This window comes from Chrysemys picta, chromosome 9 (assembly GCF_011386835.1).
Source record: "Chrysemys picta bellii isolate R12L10 chromosome 9, ASM1138683v2, whole genome shotgun sequence".
Lineage (NCBI taxonomy): Eukaryota > Metazoa > Chordata > Testudines > Emydidae > Chrysemys > Chrysemys picta.
In genome coordinates, this window is record NC_088799.1 from 61054392 (window position 1) to 61062352 (window position 7961).

Here is a 7961-nt window from a genome sequence, read left to right on the forward strand (position 1 = left end):
AGATCAGGCATCAGCCTTATATAGTCTTTTCCAGGTGTAAGAACACCTCTTTGTTCTTACTGTGGAAAATTACAGCAACATGGAGTCTGGAGTCACATGGGCCAGTCCCTGCATACTTTGCTGAGGTACAAGGCGTATCTGCCCTCTCTCAATGGGTCCATTGTATAGCTGATGGTCCTTAATGGGCCATCAAGCAGGCTAGGCAGAGCTAATCTCAGCTTGTCTGGGATGTCACCCAGAAGCATAGCATAAGTTTGCCATACAGACAGTATAGAGCCAATATTCATAACTTCGACTACAAAACTGATACACACATATAGACAGCATAATCATAACCAGTAAACCATAACCTTGTCCTAGACACCCCATTTGACCCCCTTTATACGAGATTTGGGTGCCACTACAGGACCTTGGTTGCAACAATGATCTATATGGTCCCAGTTTATGTCAATAACGTCACACTGGCATCTCACTTTTGCACAGCCAAGCCCACACTTCTGACGGTGCTGCTGCATAGGGGCTGCTGGCTGGGACAGGGCCCTTTTGATGCCTCTCCATTTAACAGTCCAGAGGAGGATCATCTCCTGACTGCTTTGCTGTCAGGGCTTTCTAGTTGTTTATTTTTGCATGGCAGTTCTAAAGCCCTCCCCTTGTGCTTAGGAATTTGATTCAGGGGGGACCCAGAAAGCAAAATCCCAGCATGCAGCTACACTACACATTCTTGTTGCACATATTCACTAAATGATGATGCAAAGTTTGCTGCGACTCCCCCATCCTGACCTGCAGCCTCTGCTATTCCAGCCCTGGGCCTCTCCTAAGACAACACTGGGTGTCCTGCCAACCTGAACCTTGCTGTGTGTTGGAAATGCATCTACTGGAAACTGCAGTGAGATGGCAAACTCCATGGCTACAGAATGCCTTTCACAGTCCTACCCTCTGCTTCAGTGCAATCGCTTAACCCTTTGACTCCTCTAGGCTGCACAACATATATCCTGCAATGCAGTGCATGCTGGGGAAAAGTCTCCCTTTGGGGCCCTGCATGTGACTCACTGACTTCAAGGTAGGTGCAGGTATTTATTTGAGAGCAGCATCTAGCCCACTGTGTGTGGCACAGGGTGGCATCATGGTCCTTGCCATGCAGGGGGATCTGAGGTGAAAATGGCTTCCACTGAATTTAGAGCTGGGAGCCTAGGGATTGCTGTCAGCAATGTCTATTCATTATTGAAGTATCTGTCTGGACAACATAGTGCAGAATATCAGGGCCCTGCCAGCCCAAAGCAGAGGGCAAGGTGTGAACCCACATGCCCTTGAAGCACTGCTACAGATTGGTGAGGCTGGTGAATGGCACAAGAGATATCAGAGTGGAACACCCCAGCAACATGTCTGACACACAGGCAGAGAGGCTAGCAAGTAATCAGTGAAAAGCTGGTGGAAGCAGCACGGTGTGGCTGGAGAAGTGCAGACGCAGGATTGACATGAGATCCATTATCAGCCTGAGGCAGGTATTTACATCGCATTTATCACTGGCATTAGAGCTGGGTGAATAGCTGATATTTCAATTTGGTGGCCAGGCCAAAATATTAAAAAGTTTCAGATCAACATGAAATTTTCTGCAAACTGAAAAAGTAAAAACAAAAATTAGAGGCATATGAAATGTTTCATTTTCAGGGAGTTAATAAGATTGCAGTAACATTTGAAAAGGCATTTCAAATTGAAATGTTTCATTTTGAAAGTGTCATAAATAAACTGTGAAGACTAAAAAAAATCTGTTTTTAAAACAATTTGGCAAATTCAACCTAAATTCAAGCATTGTTTTTGTTGACTTGAATCTGCATTTTTGGAAGAAAAAAGGTTTTGCACAACAAATCTCATCCAGCTGTACTGAGAGAAAAGAGCTCAGACTCACACTTGATGAATAAGTAGGCTCAGGATGGCTGGACGCAGGATTGCTCTGTCACCGACCTGCTGCATCAACTTAGGCAAGTCTTGTCACCGTTCTGTGCCTCAGTTTCCCCATCTATGCAGTGGAGTGGAAAGAACTTTGTGAAGCACCTTGAGATTGACAGCAGAGCAGCCCTTCATAAGTGAAAAGTACAGTTACTTCTGGGGTTTAGGACCAGGGCCGGATTAACTTTTTGTGAGCCCGGCGCCAAACATATTTGTGGGTCCCCATTGGGGAAATAGGGCATGTGATGGGGGGTGGTCCGCAGAGTGAGGGGCCAGTTGGGGGTAATGAGGCACAGTGGGAGTGGCCTCAGTCCAGCATAAGGGCACTATTTACAAACCCAAAACTGCTAGACGTACACTGGCCCACCCAGCCCTGTGCTGCCAGCGTGCCCCTTCCACACTGCCCCAGTGCCCTGCCCTTATGCCAGCGCCCCCTCATCCAGAGACTTCCCCCACAGATCCCTATGCCCAGCACCCCTTGCCTAGAGACCCGTCCCACTGACCTCCCACCACAACTGCACAGCACCCTGCACACCATACCCCCTGCCCACCTCCCCCACCCACAGATCCCCTACTGTCCAGCACCTCCTTCACAGTCCCACCATCACAGCTGTACAGTGCCCCATATTCCTGAGGGAATTCTGCATCAAATTCTGTGCATAATATTTCAAAATTCTGAATGTTTTTTTATAATAAATAAATGTGGAAGCTCCACCATGGCAGTGGGGAGCACAGGCCACTGGCTGCATGGAGGTGGGAGAATACCCTGCAGCCTCCCCCACCCCCCCGGGACAGGGACTTGGCAGTGAGGCTGAACCTGACCCTGACACAGCACAAGGGCCAGGCCTGCCACAGAAACACCCTGGGGCCCTGCCCCTTTTGTGTCAGGCACACCAGATGTGGGCAGGGAGGCTCGGCCCAGCAGCAGGATCCAAGTGCAGAGGGACTTAGTGTGGGGGTATCCAGATGGGGGTAAGAGCATTCTGTGTGGGGGGTAAGAGGGTTCTGCGTGGGAGCAGTCTGGGCAGGCAACTCAGTGGGGGATCTGGATGCACAGGGAGGTGCCAGGCACAGGGGCAATGGGAGTCTGCACGGGGGACCAAGTGAAAGTGGTTGAAGCTCAAGGGGGGAGGCAGTCTGAGTGCAGGTGAGGTGGGGTTGTTGTATTTAAAGTACTGCACAAGATCTTTTCAGGGGAAATAAGGCAAACGCCACATTCATTGGTAATACATGCATCAATCAACACTGTATCATATGCATATGATCTATATTACACTCATGCACTCACACTCTGTCTTGCTGTTGTTACCAACTAGTTGCTCCCCTTAACTTCACTGGCCAGGTGAGTTAGACAGGGAAGGGGTGGAGCCGGGCTTCTGCTGATCTGGATCGATGCTCCGATGTTGACAAGACGAGACCCGGGGTCCTCTGCAAGATACCTCACATTTATAGCAGCTTCCCTCTCATGCAAATCTGCACCAGATTCAAAATCTGTCTGTCGGTCCTTTGTGCTGCTTCCTTCTGGGTGTTGTCCCACTGCTATTCAAAGATGGTGTTTCCAAAAGAAGGTGCTTGCTTCTAACCCCTATCTTCCCCCACCCCCGGCCATCAATATGTCTGCTCTTCTTTAGTGAGCCCATTTGACAAGTTTTATTGTCCTTGGGTCTGGCTTCCATCCCCTGTGGGGATGTATCATCCCTACACCAACCTAATGAAAAGTTCCATGAGGAGGTAAGGGTCCCGATGGGACACTTGCCAGGTAAACAAATCATGGCCTTATGTAAGGCCCCCTGGTGGTCTAGGATTATATAAAATGATCATGGCCTTATGTAAGACCCCCTGGTGGTCTAGGATTATATAAGATGATCATGGCCTTATGTAAGGCCCCCTGGTGGTCTAGGATTATATAAGATGAGGTAAACAAGGTAATAAATCATGGCCTTATGTAAGAAGCGGTTGAACCAATCGGTGTGGGGCTATACATGTGATAAACACATGATTCTCCTTCTTGTCCAATCCGTAGATGTGTGATTATAGCCTAATTGTGTTATGCAATGTTGAGAAAAACTATAAAAGAAAGCTTGCAATAAACAGAATTCGGATTCAGCTTGCAACCACATTGGTCGTGTGCTTTATCTGCTCCGCATGGAACCCCACAAATGGTGACCGCGACGTGATTCGGCTTGGGCATCGAGGCAGCCGACTAAAGTGTTCGGTGAGAAAAGGCGGAGGTGGCAGCTGCGGCAGGAGGTACCGGAGGATACCGGCTCCTGGTCGTCCGAGAGAGACGTTCGTGAGCTCACAGCCGACTGAAGCGTTCGGTGAGAAAAGGCGGAGGTGGCAGCCGCGGCAGGAGGTACCGGAGGATACCGGCTCCTGGTCGTCCGAGAGAGACGTTCGTGAGCTCACAGGTGAGCGGCTGCATTTAATAAAATGGGCTCTGCTTTGTCTGCAGAGGAGGAGACGGTGCCATCGCTAAAAAGCGGAGAGAGAAGCTTCCCTCTGACGCGTTGTCCCGTTTGTTGAAATGGGGGCAGAAACGCGGGAATGTACAAACAGGGCCTTCAGCTACAGGCTGAATCAGTTGTCCCATTTGGCCGGTGAGAGCCATCCCCCGCAGTCCCACACATTGCGAGCCCTGAACCAGCCCGGCTTTTTGTACCCCAGAGTTCCGGGCGGAGTTCCCGGGGCAGGGTGAGCAGTTGCGGAATAGGCCACCGGATAAGATCCCTCCAGCGAATGATGTAGCTACCCCCTGTCCTCGTTGTGGTTTGTGGGGCTGCGCGATTGGGTGCACTGGACGGAATAACGTGTCCATGCACCGGCCACTGGACGCCGCCATGCAGAAGCCAAACGACGACCCCGCGACACCGGACCTGCACTTGTTGTTTGTCACAGCCTAAACACCTAATAATGCTGTGCTTCTGTTTGTTCGGACTCCTTATTATAGGAGCAGGGGTCTTTGTATGTCCAAACTCTGTACCTTTTGTTAACCCACGACAAAATGTTTGGGTCACCTGGGCAAACCAGACTGGCCAAGAAGCCCTTTTTGCTTGTCCATGGCCACCCCATCGGATCCCTTTAGAACATGTCTTATTGGCTATCCTTATTTACACCCCAATGGTTTTCGTGGGCATTTCCTTATTTAAGAAAAAGGGGGGAGGTGTGGGGATGTATCATCCCTACACCAACCTAATGAAAAGTTCCATGAGGAGGTAAGGGTCACGATGGGACACTTGCCAGGTAAACAAATCATGGCCTTATGTAAGGCCCCCTGGTGGTCTAGGATTATATAAGATGATCATGGCCTTATGTAAGACCCCCTGGTGGTCTAGGATTATATAAGATGATCATGGCCTTATGTAAGGCCCCCTGGTGGTCTAGGATTATATAAGATGAGGTAAACAAGGTAATAAATCATGGCCTTATGTAAGAAGCGGTTGAACCAATCGGTGTGGGGCTATACATGTGATAAACACATGATTCTCCTTCTTGTCCAATCCGTAGATGTGTGATTATAGCCTAATTGTGTTATGCAATGTTGAGAAAAACTATAAAAGAAAGCTTGCAATAAACAGAATTCGGATTCAGCTTGCAACCACATTGGTCGTGTGCTTTATCTGCTCCGCATGGAACCCCACAATCCCCTTTCCAACTAGCTGTCTGGAGGTGCTTGCCTTCCACGCCTTGCTCATTCATTCAACATGACAATTGATTTGGGGGGGGGGGGGGGGGGGAGAGAAGAGAGAGAGAGAGATCTTATTCTACTCCTAGCAAAAAAGACTAGGACATTATACCAAGGCTTAACACAAAGTTTTCTATAAGTTTTTCTACATAGGGATCTGATACAAAGTTCCTATATCAAAGAACTTCATACAAAGTGGTATGAAAATAGCTTAATGCAGGGTTAGATGAAGAGGCATAATACAAAGTCATATGAAAGTTAGGTTATATATGGTGTGACAAAGTTCCTCCTCTATCATGGTGGGTCCTGCACTTATTGGCGGATTTTCATGCCTCAGAGATTCACCATGTGGGTTGGGGAACAGCCCAGAGACCTTTGCCTCTGGGAGAACCCACAGTCCAGGTCAATTGGGAGGTTTGGGGGGGAACCCAGGCCTGCCCTCTACTCCAGGTTCCAGCCCAGGGCCCTGTGGACTGCAGCTGTCTATAGTGCCTCCTGTAACAGCTACATGACAGCTACAACTCCCTGGGCTACTTCCCCATGGCCTCCTCCAAACACCTTCCGTATTCTCACCACAGGACCTTCCTCCTGGTGTCTGATAACACTTGTGCTCCTCTGTCCTCCAGCAACATACCCTATCAGCTCCTTGCACCTCTTGCTCCCAGCTCCTCACACCACAAACTGAAGTGAGCTCCTTTTTAAAACCCAGGTGCCCTGATTAGCCTGCCTTAATTGATTCTAGAAGCTTTTTCTTAATTAGCTCCAGGTGTCCTAATTAGCCTGCCTGCCTTAACTGGTTCTAGCAGGTTCCTGATTACTCTAGTGCAGCCCCTGCTCTGGTCACTCAGGGAACAGAAACCCTGTCTGACCAGGGACTCATAGATCACTCTCCTGTAGCCCTCTGCCCTGGAGGGAGGGGGCTACTCCTCCTCTTTCTCTACTACCTGCTTGCTGGCTGGCTGCTAGACCCACCCACACCCTTGGGTGCTACTGCTCCAGCTACAGCTCGGGGGGGGCCTGCTGGCCCACTCCCCAGAGGAGGGGAGGGAGAGACCCCAACCATTGCTCCTGCTGCTGAGGATGCCACCACCATCTCCACCTAAGAAGGGTCCTTTCTGCTGGCCACCAGACTGCCGCCTGGAGCTACTGCATTTGCTGCTGGGGAGCTGCTGGAGCCCTGAGGAGAGGAAGAGGACCATCTGCCAGTGGGGGAGCGCGTAGGAATTCTACAGACCACCGTGGAGGGGGCCCTCCCGGACTGAGTAACTTTTGAACTGTGCTCTTGTGGTGGGGATCTAGACTGTGTTTGTGGAGACACAGGGGGTGTGATGTGGAGCCTGCCCCTTGATCCATCTGTGTCCCCCCCGTCCCCACCACCACCATCATCGTTGCCCCCTCCACCACCCCCACTGGCTATTCACCATCTGCCTTGGGCTCCTGCCTCTGGGACTCAGCTGCTCCCCAAGGCTTGCCACACCCTGTTGCCACCATTGGGCCTGACGCACTTTTTTTGGCACCCTCCTCCCCTGCCTACAGCCTAGCGGGGAGGAGTGGTCGACCTGCTTCCCCTTTCCCTACCTCCCCCTCCAGTGTTTGCTCTCCCCCAGTCCTCATTATGGCAGGGGACGAGGAGAGTGAGACCCCTCAGGCAGACCCTACTGCCCCTCCTCCGCCCGCCCCACCATCATCCCCCCTAGCCTCTACCTCAACCGCCGCTGCTGAGTCACCTACTACCACCCCTGCAGGAGCACCGGCAGCGGTGGGTACCGAGGTGAACTCCGCTGCTGCCACGTCCCTCGCCCCCTCTGACTCTGGGGGAGTCCCCCCAGTCGGCAGGAAGGGCCAGGGCACAAAGAAGGGTAAAGGCCCCGCTAAAAAAGCCAGGCCCTCCATGGCAGGGGGTGCCCCCACCGCCGCGGCCCCGCAACAAGCCGCGGCGTCCCTCCCTGCTGTTCCCTCCACCAGCTCTATGGGTGTCCCACCCCCAGCTCCCAGGGCATACGCCCAGGTGGTGGCGGCCCCCCCCGCCTGCCGCTACGTCATCTCCCCCATCCACCGCCTCTGCTACCATCTATAGCGGCCGGGGCCCCTTCCCCACCTTGACCAGGAAGCACGGCGTCCGTTGCCTCCTGGTACCTGCCTTGCCCCACGTGGAGACCTACGTGCGGGCGTTGGCGAGGGTGGTGGGGGCCACGGCCATTGTGGCGGCCTCCAAGATGTACGGAAAGGTCGTCTTCTTCCTAGCATCGGAGGCCGCTGCCCAGGAGGCGGTGGAGAAGGGCCTGGCAGTGGGGGGCGTGTATGTCCCCCTGGAGTAGTTAGAAAACCT